This window comes from Calonectris borealis, chromosome 25 (genome assembly GCF_964195595.1).
Source record: "Calonectris borealis chromosome 25, bCalBor7.hap1.2, whole genome shotgun sequence".
In the NCBI taxonomy this organism is placed as follows: domain Eukaryota; kingdom Metazoa; phylum Chordata; class Aves; order Procellariiformes; family Procellariidae; genus Calonectris; species Calonectris borealis.
Window position 1 is genome coordinate 63,208 of NC_134336.1, and position 13,178 is coordinate 76,385.

The window sequence follows — 13,178 nt, forward strand, 5'->3', positions numbered from 1 at the left end:
CATGAGGGCAAATTATTAATCATAATTAATATTATATTGATCAAAACAAGGCAGCACAGGGTCTAGGGAGGTGCTGGGCTCGCTGCCGCCCTTAACCCACCCATAAAATCGTTAAATAGAACTAAAAGAAAACCCGTTTTCCTTGAGTCTTTCACAAGAAACAATAAATTAAAAACAAATCAAGCCCGTTGGAGGAGATCGTTCCTCCAGGGGAGCAGGAAGAGTGTGGGTATAGCTTAATGCCAGCGGTTCCCCGACACCCGAGTTACACCAATTCCCTAAACCCCCCCCCAAATTCACAAGGGAAATATGGAGGGAAAAAAGGATCAAAAGCTGCTCAAGTTGGGGCAAAAATAAAATAAAAAACAGGTAACGGAGTCAAAAAGGCACCAAATATAATAAATTTGGACACAATGCGATGTTGCAAAACAAGACGACTAAAAGCATAATTGAATGTACATATATGTATTTATTAGGGTATATTTATGTATATATTTACTCACATATTCCTCCTTTTTCCCTATAACCCAGATTTTGAGGCCGAAGGCAGAGAAATCCTGGCAGGCTTGGGGTCATTTGCGACGATTTGGTGAGGAAACAGTACTCGTTGTACCTTAATTAAAAGTCGACAAGTCCTTGGTGTGATATATCATCAATATTGACAATAGAACACCCCAGGTGGGTATAAAACACACGTGAATTGTGATCCTAAAAAAAAATTCGCTTTTTTTTTAAGCAAAATTCAACATATCTTTATCGGGGCATTCAATTGCAGCTCCTGTGCCCCTGCTCCGCTGTCCTCCCGCCTGAACTTAGAAATATAAGAATTAAATATTACCATTTTCCACCCAAAATGGGAAGGACCACGGCAAGACGTGACCCAAACCAGCCAGAATTTAAACTAACTATTTATTTCATCCCTTTTAACTGTTTATTTTGCCTCTAAAAAGTTTTTTTTTTTATTATTACCCATATCAAAAACCAAGTCTGACATTTATTATTAATCTTTAGGGTTTGAGCCCTAATATTTACTGAGAAAAACATCAAATCCTTAAAAAAAAAAATGGAATTTTAGCTCACTGATACGTGGGAGCATTTACGCTCCGCTATAGGTGCCGGCGGGGCTTATAGACAGTAGATGTACAAAGGGAAGAGGCTCGCCCTATGGATTTTGCTGCCAGGGGAGCAAGGGGCTACCTCCAGTTGGCATGGGCCATGCCCACCACGCATTCGCTCAACTGTGGAGAGGGGGGTGGGAGGGAACTGTGGATCCCCAGAACCGCCCACAGACCCCCCAAAATCCCCCCAACCACCACCCCAAACCCTACCCCTGTCCCCCCCAACCTGTCCCCCCAAAACAGCCCCCCACCCCCAAAACAGACCCCCAGCACCCCAATCATCACCACCACCTGCCCCCTGACCCACCAAACAACCTGCCCCTCCCCTAACTGTGCGCTCCCTAATCATCCCCATCCCCCAAAACTGCCCCAGTCCTCCCAGATTTCCCATATCTCCCTTGCCAAATCACCCCCATCTGCCCCCAAAACTGGCCCCCATCCCTCTACACCTTCCTATGCTCCCCCAAATGCTCCCCTACCCCACAAAACCATCTCACCCCCCAAACTTCCCATCTCTCCCTTCCCAAATCACCCCCACCCCCCAAAACCATCTTTATGTCCCCCAAACCCCCCCTCCAAAATTTTCTATCTCCCCCTTCCCAAATCATTTTGAAAGCCACCCAAAACCTGCCCCCCCCCCCCCAACCAGCCCACCCCCCATCCCCAAACCAGCCCCCGTCCGCCCCACCTTGCTTGCAAAGTGCAGGGAGGTAAAGGACTCGGTGAACTTCTCCTCCAGGGGAGTGAGATTCACTAACACCAATCTTGAGGATACATCGAGGTGTCAGTGGGGTCCTCCAAAACTCCCAGCCCCCCAAAATACCCCCCCAAGCCCTTCAATCACATCTTGGCAAAGCCCCCCAGGCAGTTCTGCAGGAGGTAGGTCAGCCTGCTGTTGCAATAGGGGACATGAGGCTCCTGCGGGGACCCTGGCAGTTAAGGCGAGGGCCCTGAGGACCCCCACAAACCCAGGGGCCTCCCCGTACCTTTTTAGCAAGGGCCATGATGACTTGCCCCAGGGTGGAGAAGCTGGCATTGATGGCTTGCGACTCATGCGGCTGCTCCCCGCCCAACAGCAACTCGTCCAGCTGTTCGCTGCCTGCCAAGCCCACCAGGCTCAGCACTGCTGTGGGGGGAGAGGAGGGTCACCCCAAAAACAGGGGGGCCCAGAAAGGGCTCACCCCAAACCTGTGGGTCCAAAAAAGGAGGCCCCAAAAAGGCTGACCCTAAACTGGTGACGCCAAACCTGTGACCCAGAAAGTGGGACCCCAAAAGGGCTCACCCCAAATGAGAAACCCCAAAAAGAGTCACCCCAAACCCATGGCCCTGAAAGGTGGGCCCCCCCAAAGGCTCACCCCAAACCAGTGGCCTGAGAAGGGGGACCCCAAAAGGGCTCACCCCAAATTTGGGGCCCCAAACACAGGGCCCCAAAATGCCTCACTCCAGAAGGGGGGTCTCAAAAAGGGCTCACCCCAAATGACTGGCCACAAACTCATGACCCTGAAAAGGCTTGCCCCAAACTGGTGGCCCCAAAAGGGGGGCCCTGAACCCATGGCCCCAAAAGGTTCACCCCAAACCCGTGGCCTTGAAAGCGGAGCCCCTAAAAGGCTCACCCCAAGAGGAAGAACCCAAAAAGGGCTCGCCCCAAACCAGTGACCCCAAACCCATGGCCCTAAACGAGGGGCCCAAAAGGGCTCACCCCAAACTGGTGGCCCTGAACCCATGGCCCCAAACCAGTGGCCCCTAAAGGCTCGCCCCAAACCAGGTGGTCCCTACCTTAAAAGCTCACCCCAAACCACAGCCTCTAAAGGGTGACTCCCCATAAAGGGTCCCACGCCCCCACTCGCAGGCGCAGCACAGGTCCCGGGCAGTGTTGGAGCCCTAGCAGAGCTAGAAGACGCCATGGCTGCAGGATAAGCTGTCGTTCAGGGCTGTCCGGGCCACTGAGTGGTTGGCAGCTGCCATCTGCAGCAGCCCCAGCACCTTGCAGGGGGACACAGATGCCCCGTTACCCCCCAAAACCACCCACACAGCCAATCTGAGCTTTAAAGGGGGGGAATCAGGGTCCCCCTACCCCCCCCTCGGAGGCAACATGCACCTCCTCGCTGGCCGAGCTGACCTGCCGGATCTCCAGCTTGGCCCTGCGCTTCGGCCGGCCGGCTAGCAGATCCCACAGACATTTGTTGTAGATCTCCAGGAAGCTGGCGGTGAAAGCATACTGCCCACCAGCATCACACCAAGCCCTAAAAAACCTAGAAATGCCCCCAAAATGGAGTTAACGCTTTGGTTCTGGTTTGTTTTTTTTTTCTTTTTAAACTCACTTTCCAGTCTTTTTCTGCCAGCTCCCAGGCACCCTTGAAGACCTGCTGTGCTACGCACAGGGTCACACCCCTGGTTTCGGAAACCAAGACATTGTCTCGCTGCTCATGTCCCACATGAGACTTGGAGGGTGTAAAAGGAGGTTTTGGGGGGTCCCCAACTCTGTCTTCACCCCCCAGAGCGAGTGGGGGCAGCTAAAACCCCGTTTGTCCTAAAAAATCTCATTGAGCCCATCAGAGGGGGACTAAGGACAGCTGAGGGGTTCGTTAGCAGCAGAGACACCCTCAGCCTCTCAAAATAGGTGTAAGCAACAGGCAGACACCCCCAAAGCGATTCATCTCCCCTGCCTTGGAGAGCACCAGCACCTTGTTGTCCTTGGGGGGAAGTAGAGATGCTCCAGGCCCTTCTGCTGCTCCTCCTCCTCGGGCAGCACTGGCCACACATGACAGAAGACACAGATGTTGCCCTAAGGAAGGACAGAAGCTGTTATTTTAGCGGTCCAAGGAGGGAATTCAGATGGTTCGTCCCCCACCCAAACCCCCCTGGGCTTCACCTTGAGCTCCTGGACAAGGTTATGGAGATGTCGCCGCTCCATCTCCAGGCCATGGAGCTGTTCCTCCTGCTGCCCCAGCCGCTGCTCCTGGGCAGCTGCCTGCACCCACAGCTTGGCCACCTGTGCTGCCTGCTGCTGCACCGTCTCCTCCACCAGCTTCAGCTGCACCTGCCAGGAGGGAAACAGCAGCAGTTGCAGTGGGGGAGGTAAAAAACATCCCCAGTGGGGAGGGAAACCAGCCCCGGATGTAGCATGGGGCAAAAACTGAACCGGGGAGGTGGGGGGAATGAGCCCCCGTCATGGTAGGGGGAGAAAAGCAACCCCAACAGGGTGCAAAATCAGCCTTCATGGGGGAGAAAACCAGCCCTGGTTGAAGGGGCACGGGCAAAAAACAGCCCTGGCAGGGTGGAAAACCCCAAACCCCTGGGGGGGCTTATGGGGGACCCCAAAAGTCAAGAGGGAATAGCAGCAGTGGGGGGTGAAAGTAATGGGCAGAAGAACATAGGGTGTGTCCCCAAAACTGGGAGGTCCCCAAAACCCCAGGGACCCCAAAAACCAAGGGGAAGCAGTTGGGGAAGAGGAGCAAAAATGGGAAGGGAGGAATAAAATCAATGTGGGGAAGAGATGGGGGGAATCCTTGAAACATGGAGCAACACCAAAACCCCAGGGGGGTCCCCAAAACCCCAGCGGAGGTCACTGTCCCCTGAGGGAAACCAGAAAGCCAAAGAGAAGCAAGTGGGATGGAGGAGTTGAAATGGGGCAGCGTGGAACATGAAATCAAGGGGGGAGGAAGTGGTCAGGGTCCCTCAAAACTGGGGGGGGAGGGGGGAGTGGCAAAACCCCAGGGGTGTCCCCCAAAAACCTGGAGGGCATCACTGATCCATGGCGGGACCCCCAAAATTCAAGGGAAAGCAGGGGCAGGAATGGGGCAGTAGGGGGTAAAATCAAGGAGGAAGGGAGATGGAGGGGTCCCCGAAATCTTGGGGATCAGGAGGAGATGCCAAAATCCAAGCAGAAGCAGTGGAAAGGACAAGTGAAAATGAGGCGGGGAGAATGAAATCCATGGGGAATCCCCCAAAATCTGGGGGCGCTCAACATACCCCAGGGGCCCCCAAAATGCCCCCATCAGGACCCAAACAGTCTAGGAGGGGGGGGCCTTGAAACAGGTAACAGAGATTTAGGGGCCACTGGTGGGAAGGGGGGTATCCCTGGAAGTGAGGAGACCCCAAAATGGCCCCGGGGTGGCTCAAAATGGCAAGAGGAGAAGCTCCTAGGGAGGCCCTGAAATCGCTCCTAGGGGGCTGTGAAAACCACCCGGGGGGGTTCAAGCTTAGAGGGGAGCCCCAAACCTGGCAGGGGGCAGGGCTTAGACCCAGGAGGCGGGCTCTAGACCTGAAAGGGGTGTGGCTAGAGCCAGCCCCACTCCCAAAGCCAACTTGTGGGGAGGATCTCTGGGTCCTGTTTAGGGTTGAGGGGGTAAAAATCTTAGGCAGAGGAGGGACCGGGGGGTATGGGGGAGGGACCGGAGGAACGCAGGCATTCAGGGGGAATGAGTGTGGGTGGGGGAGCAGTACCTCTTGCAATAGATATCAGTGCGCTCACACGAGGTCCCAGATTTCCATACAACCTTCTGCCACTTCCAGCCCGGGCCCAGGACAGTGCAGTCCTGCCAGCCCTCTGCCATGCTGCCCGGGGGAGCTACTGCGGAGGGGATGAGCAGCTCCCCAAAACACCTACTCCCGCCCACCCAAAGCTACTGCGAAGGATGCAGGCAGCGCCCGAAGCCACACCACCTGCCCTCAGGCCCGCCCCGAGCACCCCAAGCCAGCACCCCCTCCTCGTAACCCCGCCCCAAACACCCAAAGTCACGCCCCCCCACCCCGAGGACCCGTAGTCCCGCTCCACGCAGGTGGCGCTGAAGCCCTGCCCCCTTTCCCCACACCACGCCCCCAAACTCTGCCAGTGCAGCTCCTCCTCCCCATCCCCCACCCACAAAATACTGCCCCTCCGCCACACCAACACCCACCAACTGCCCGCACCCACATGGATTCCCCCAGCCGCCCCTCCCCCGCCCCGGTCACCCATAAACTTCACCTCCCCCTCACTAACTACCGTCTCCCCCTCACATCCACCCCCAAACTGCACCTTCCCCTCACTAACTGCCCCTTCCCTCACACACATGGACCCTCGCCCCTCGGACACCCCCAAACTGTCCCTCCCTCACACAAACACCCTCCACAAACTGCCCCTGACCCACAAAAACACCCCACCCAAGGGCCTGCATCCTGCCCCAGCCCCACTCCCCGGCCCCCTAATGCACACAGCTCCCCCCAACCCCACTCCCAGCCCCTCTACAGCACACAGCCCTCACGCCCCCCCCAGCCCCACTCCCCAGATGCTCATAGCCCCTCCCCTGCCTGGAGCCCCCCAGTACCGCTCCCCGGGGCCTGCAGGACCGCCCCCCGCCCCACTGAAATACCCTCCGCAGCCAATCACTTCGTGGGGTGGGGAGCGAGCAAGCAGCTGTGCGGTGTTAAGCTACCTGCTGAGTTAAACCACAACAATCAGTTCCCCCTACACTGATTTCAGTGAATGCAGTTTCTGAAGCTTTAAACTGAAGTTGAAGTGAGGCCCAGCAGCGGCCCCCCGGCCAACCTCCCCCCGAGTTTTACTACATGACATCATATGCTCTGGAATATCCCTTGGGTCAGGTGGGGTCAGCTGTCCCAGCTGTGTCCCCCCCCAAACCCTTGTGCATCCCCAGCCTGCTCGCTGGCAGGGCAGGGTGAGGAGCAGAACAGCCCCTGGCACTGTGCAGGCGCTGCTCAGCAGGAACTAACACATCCCTGCGTCATCAACGCCCTTTTCAGACAAATCCAAAACGCAGGAGGAGGGAGAGTGGGGTGGGATTGGCGTGCAGGTGAAAGCCTGGCGTGGGAAAGGGGGGGCAGACATGGGGAGGGGCATGTGTGGGTAGAAAACATGCATGGGGGGACATGCATGGGGATGACCTACACCAGGGGCTCCACCTGGGACAATCCACACAGATAACTCACCTGGGAGAAACCACAACCGATAATCCGTTCCAGACAACTGACCCTCACTGGATAATCCACACCGGATAACCCCGAGCAATGCCCCTCAAACCGCTGGTGTTTCACCCCAAATTGGGAGGTTTTTTGCTTTTCCATAGTATGAAAATTGGAGGGGTTTTCTTTTCCAAAATATTCAACTTGGAGGTTTTTCGGCACTTTTCCATAACATAAAATCACCATAAATTGGTGATTTTTGCTTTTGGTTTTTTGCATGAAAATGGGGGGTTTTCTGCTTTCCGGCTGCCCAAATCCAGGTGGAGTTGGCTTTCCCGGGAGCTCCAAGTTGGGTATTTTTCCCCCAAAATTGTGATTTGTTTTTTGTTCCGCCCCCGCCTTGCAGACCCTGATTCAGGGGTTTGGGTGTATTTTTATGCCACAGCGGCAGGTCCCGCTCTGTGTGTGCACAGCCCCGCAGGGGAAAGTCCCTGTTGGGGGAACTGGCCCCAAATCAGGACGGGAAAAGGCGGTAAAGGCGAAGGGGAAAGGGGCAGCTTCTGAAAGCTCTTTTATATCTTCAATGAGAGGTATTTCGGGGGGGGGGGGGGGGGGGGGCAGCAGGTGGTGTCAATTTTTTACATCCTTTCCATAAACAGCATTTCTTTGCATGTTAAAAACCTTATCTATCATAGACATTTACACTTCTGTATCTATTTACACATACATATACATGTATTTAGGGAACATATTTATGTTTCACTTTTCCCCCCCCATTTCCCACTTTTCCCACCCTATTTCCCACTTACTACATGTAATACCTATTCAGACTATATATCTGTTTAGACTTATGTATTTTGACACTTAAATATCTTTATAGACTTCTCTATTTACACTTACATATATTTACACCTATGTCTTTATAGACTTAGATATCCATTTACACTTATATCTATTTAGACTTAGATATCTATTTACATTTATATATAACTTCTTATATTACATATAATATCTATTTAGACTTACTACGTAACAGGTAGTAAGTATAGATAGCTCCATCTATTCAGACTTTTTTCTATTTTAAATTCCTTCATATACAAAATATATCATCCTTTTTGCATTTTAAAGTCCTTTATTTTTTAATTTATATATATCAGTTATTTTTGTATTTTAAAACCTTATATATGTCTATTTAGAATTTTTTTATATGCTAAAATCCTTTATATAACATAGTGGATATAGGTTCTTATTTTGAATTTTTGTATATATAAATATTATTTTTCAATATACATAAAAATCAGAGATTTTTCTGTATTTTAACGCTTCACACATATTTACAGTTTTTAAAATTTTTTTTAAACACCCCCTGCCCCCCCCCCCCCCCATGAATTTTCAGGCATTTTTTTGGTTTGGGCTGGACCCCCTTTTTTGGGGGGACCCCCCTGTGGCCCCCATTCCCCACTCACCTGCTCCTCCACCGCATCATCACCCACGCCGATTTGTCCCATTTTGTCCACATCTCTTCTTTGACCTTGATCGCTTTTAGCACAGATGCTAGTATCTCAGAAAGGTTTTTGAGTACTACTGTAAGATATTTTAAAAACTTAAGATATTTTAAAAACTGACGAAAAAGCATAAAGCTTTTATCGTGAAAACAAAGTCTGTTTCTCCTGAACATCCGAACTCTTACAAACAGTTCCTTTCCTCTTCTAGTCCAACATTATGTTCACAGTACCCTTTAACAGCAAGCACGCAGAAACAGAAGACTCTGCTTTCAGGAAGAGAAAACAGACAGAGGGAAGCAAGCTTTGCATAGCCGTACCATGCTCCAGAACAGACCTTATTTTTTTTTACTATTTGTGTTAAAATATTTCACGTGAAAAAATTATATAGAAGGAGAGTTGCCACATTCTTAACGTTAACTGTAAAGTCCATACTACAAGCACCTTAGGAAAAATGCAGACACTATCACAGACGTACCTTGTACTTGCAGACCACTATGGATCCTTTCCATCTGTCTCGTACTTTCACGGCAGAAGAAAGGGCGACCGCGGCAAAATGGTGGCATTTGACATTCTGCTGAGAGGAAAGAAAAAAAAAAACCAACATTTAGCACAAAGCTTCCTTTTCTGTGAAGACTACAACTGAGCGGAGGAAAAAGTATTTTGCATCATCTTTGGTACAGTTGTTGATACAGGCCACTAGAGCTTTTGCATGTTTTAGACAACCGTGCCTTTTTTTTGGCTCGTGGGCAGCTTTAGTTTCGCTAGAACTCACTTTCCTAGAGACACGCAGGTGACAGACACAGATACCTACATACATTTTCTCAAGCCTAAGTATAGCCGCAATTTCCTCACCCTACACGTCCCAAGTTGAGTATTTTTGTTAAAGAGTACAGCAACCCATCTGTCCTTGTGAACTCGCTGCAAAAGAGGAATCCTTTTTTCCAGGCCATTTCTCCAAACCATCAACATCTTTTAATCTTTTAAAACTGTAGTTGTGCCACCAAACCTGTTCAGGGTCCCTCCCAATCTTCGACCGTCATTAGATTTAACAGGCACATGCTCTATTCTGTCTTCCAATAGCAAAAATACATAACCCTCTCAGACCCCGAGCGCAACCCTACGGACGTCCACACACACCTCGCTGTTTTGATGAGGAGCCACTGAGCACCCCTGCGAGCATAGCAGGATCATGCGCAAGATCAGTGTCCTGGTTTCAGCTGGGATAGAGTTAATTTTCTTCCTGGTAGCTGGTATAGCGCTGTGTTTTAGATTTAGGACAAGAAAAACGTGGATAACACGCTGATGTTTTAGTTGTTGCTATAGTCAAGGACTTTTCAGCTTCTCATGCCCTGCCAGCGAGAAGCTGGGAGGGACCTTAGCCAGGACAGCTGACCCAAACCGGCCATATGATGTCGCGCTCAGTATATAAGCTGGGGGAGTTGGCCGGGGGGCGGCAACCGCCGCTCAGGGACCGGCTGGGCATCAGTCGGCGGGCGGTGAGCAATTGCATCGTGCATCGCTTATTTTGTATATTCTTTTATCATTATGATTATTTCCCCTTCCTTTTCTGTCCTATTAAACTTTACCTCACCCCACGAACTTCACTTTTTTTTCCGATTCTCTCCCCCATCCCACTTTGGGGGCAGGGGGAGTGAGCGAGCAGCTATGTGGTGTTTAGCTGCCTGCCGGGTTAAACCACAACAATCCGTTTCACCTATGCTGATTTCAGCAAATGCAGTTTCTGAAGCTTTAAACTGAAAACCGTATCTTGACACTTCACCACGGTAGAAATGATCCGTAACTAGAACTCTACAAAAATGCAGTAACGCAAATTGCAAACCCACAGCAGCGACAGCTTCAGAAATATTTCGACCGGGAACAAGGGAGAAAAACAATAGTTTCATCTCACGCACAGGAAAGCAGCAGGCAGAGAAAACGGTCGGCATTCGTAGCCCTTACAGAACACAGGCATTCTCCTTCCATTCCTAAACCCGCCTCTTAGGTCGAAATATCACAACACTACTACGGCAATATCGAGAGCAGGGAACAACAGCCCTGCCGCTGGATGTGCTACTGACTGATGCTATTTACATAGCAGGACACCTAGACAGAGGGGCACGTTTTTCCACACACAACCCTGAACTTCCTGAAAATTTATGTTTACCAAAGCGAGCCATTTGGAACACATTGCCAAACAATGTTTGGCAATAAAAGTTTGACATGTTTGACACACACAAATTTGTGGTAACTTGCTACTTGCTTCCTGTTGTTGTTGTTCTTCCTTCAGAAATTCTACTTGTAGCCAAGTTATTCGCTACTGGTTCAAACATTTACCTTCCTAGTATTACCAGCACATTTACACAGGCAAGGAACTAAATTGCTCTTCTAAAACTACCCGAGTGAAAATTACAGCCATGAAAGAGGAGTGACAGAGAAGAAAAGGAGACATCAGGCAGCAAGAGAGCTCTGCAGGCTGCCACCAGTCAACATCGCACTCTTAAAAAAAAAACCCACACAAACACAAAAAAAACCACAAAAACCAACAACAAAACAAAACCTTGATGTTGTACTTTTTTTTCCTTTTGGAGCTTGTCCCTGTCTCAGCATATTGTCTCATCAGAGCACGAAGTGCAGATGATCTGTATCCCGATGACATCTGCATGTGATGAACACGTGTTCAGAAATAGTCCAGATCTGGAAGACTGGTGTCATTTTTGTGGTTTTAATAATTATAACTCTATTTTATTGACCGATGCATTTGTGAGGAAACTAATTAACTTTTAAACGTAGCCTCTCCTTGGGGAGAAAAATGTGTTAGGGAGTGAAAAAAATTCAGATTCGGAGCTCCCAACCATGACAGAGCAGCAGGGAAATTAATGAAAGTGAAGACCAACAGCAGCAACATTAAGCAACATTTAGCTTTAATTCTGATCACGTACTTAAGCGACTCTCCAAGTCTATACCTCGATCCTATGAATGACTAGCCCTTTTTTGGAAGGACAAACTTTTTTCCTTAAAAGTCCTAGATTGAAGACTCCACTGAACAGAATGTGGATTGAGCCACAGGACAACATGCCATCAACACTCTAATGGAAAAAAAAATCAAGTAAAAATCAAGTTTAAATATCAGTTTCCATCATGTTTCATTCATTACACTTCTAGTGTTACCTAGGTGCTCAAAAATTAACTATACTGACACGACATATTACTAAAAATTGAGTTATGCATATAAAAATACAAGGCTATTTCCAACCTGCCCATAAAATCAGTATGAACAAACAGAAGAGAAACACTTGACCCTAAAGAAGGTAACAGGCAGTTCTTAATTTATCATAGATGAAAGCTGATTCTTTTACCTGAAAGGAAAACATCCGTAACTACCCAGGGACCGACTCAGGAACAAGGCATGCTCTGTTAACGGCAACTGTTCATCAGCTTTTCTGCACTGGCAGCAAATTTGCCTTTTCCCTGGTTTGATGTGGAGTAACTGCAGTGTCCTTGAACTCACCAATGTTTCTCCCCGCTCCCCCAGGCCCATACGTGCCATTACCTGAGCAGCAAGCGGCATCAACCACGCAGGATTTTCCTCACGTGACACAGAAGGTGACGCTGGGAAAAGAGGAGGCACAAAATGAACCTGTTTGTCACACCCAGCCAACGGTGAAAACACAGGGAAGGATTCTGCCATGTGGGGCCGGGCTGTGCATCCCGGGAGCTCCAGCCGGCCGGTTTCGCTCCCCTTTGCCGGGTACTGGGGAGACACCGCCGCCTCGTGCTGCCGCCTGCCCCCCAGGAGAGTCAGGGCACCAGCACCTCACTTCGGCCCTTGGGACCAGGAGAGACCCTCCACGCAGAGAGAGGCACGTGGCATGGATTTAATCCCTGAGAGAAGAGGCCGGGCTCCCCGCTGGCAGAAGGACGACTCGCCTCCCTGCCGCTCGGAGCTCCTTGCTGGGGACAGCCCTGCCTGCGCCTGGCTGCTCTTCAGCCATGCTGGGAGTGCAGTCCGGCTGACAGATGCTCCGGCAAATAGACACTCCAGCAAATCGCAGCTCCTGCTCATTACAGCTGCAGGTAATTTTGCCTCTGGCTAAGGCACACCCCAGACAGCAGACACCCCGTCTCGTTCCAGCTCCTGCTTGCTACGGTTCTGGCTAATTGAAGCTCCAGCTCTGCACTGAAGCTCCCGTTGATTTCAGCTCCTTCTCCTTACAAGCTCCAGCTATTTGCAACAGCCTGGGCTTTTGACAAGGTCGTAAATCAATCGCTGTCAAAACTTGATTATTAAGATTAAATATCATAGTTGGACATTGTATAAATATTAATTAGTTTGTATGATTAATTAGTTAATAACTATTCTAAGCAGTCGACAAGGAAGAGCTGGACTCGAAGAGGGCATGCGGGGTCTGAAAAGCAGAGACCACCTCTTCCCCCCAGAGACCACCTCAGACGTTGAGTTTGGCCTGGTGCATGCCGGCCTCCCACACTTCGGGGTCCAGCAGAACCAGACCCCCACCTCCGGGGAGGGTCCACGCACCCTGCCCACCCTCTGCTTTCCCCCGCAGCCTCCAATGCCCTCCCAACCCCTCCGCACAAACGGCCAAACTGGCTTCTGCTTTGGGCCCCCAAACCAGCTCACTCAGCGCCCATTTCT

The 13,178-nt window shown here is 50.6% G+C and overlaps 1 long non-coding RNA gene across 1 annotated transcript; it reads right to left on the reverse strand.

Annotated features, from left to right (window-relative positions):
- Nucleotides 1-449: 449 nt before the first annotated feature.
- LOC142092986 (uncharacterized) lies at nt 450-2,237 on the reverse strand. The gene is made up of 2 exons (XR_012677267.1): nt 2,105-2,237; nt 450-613 (listed from the first exon to the last, which is right to left on the reverse strand). It is a non-coding gene; the product is annotated as an uncharacterized LOC142092986 (long non-coding RNA).
- Nucleotides 2,238-13,178: the final 10,941 nt, after the last annotated feature.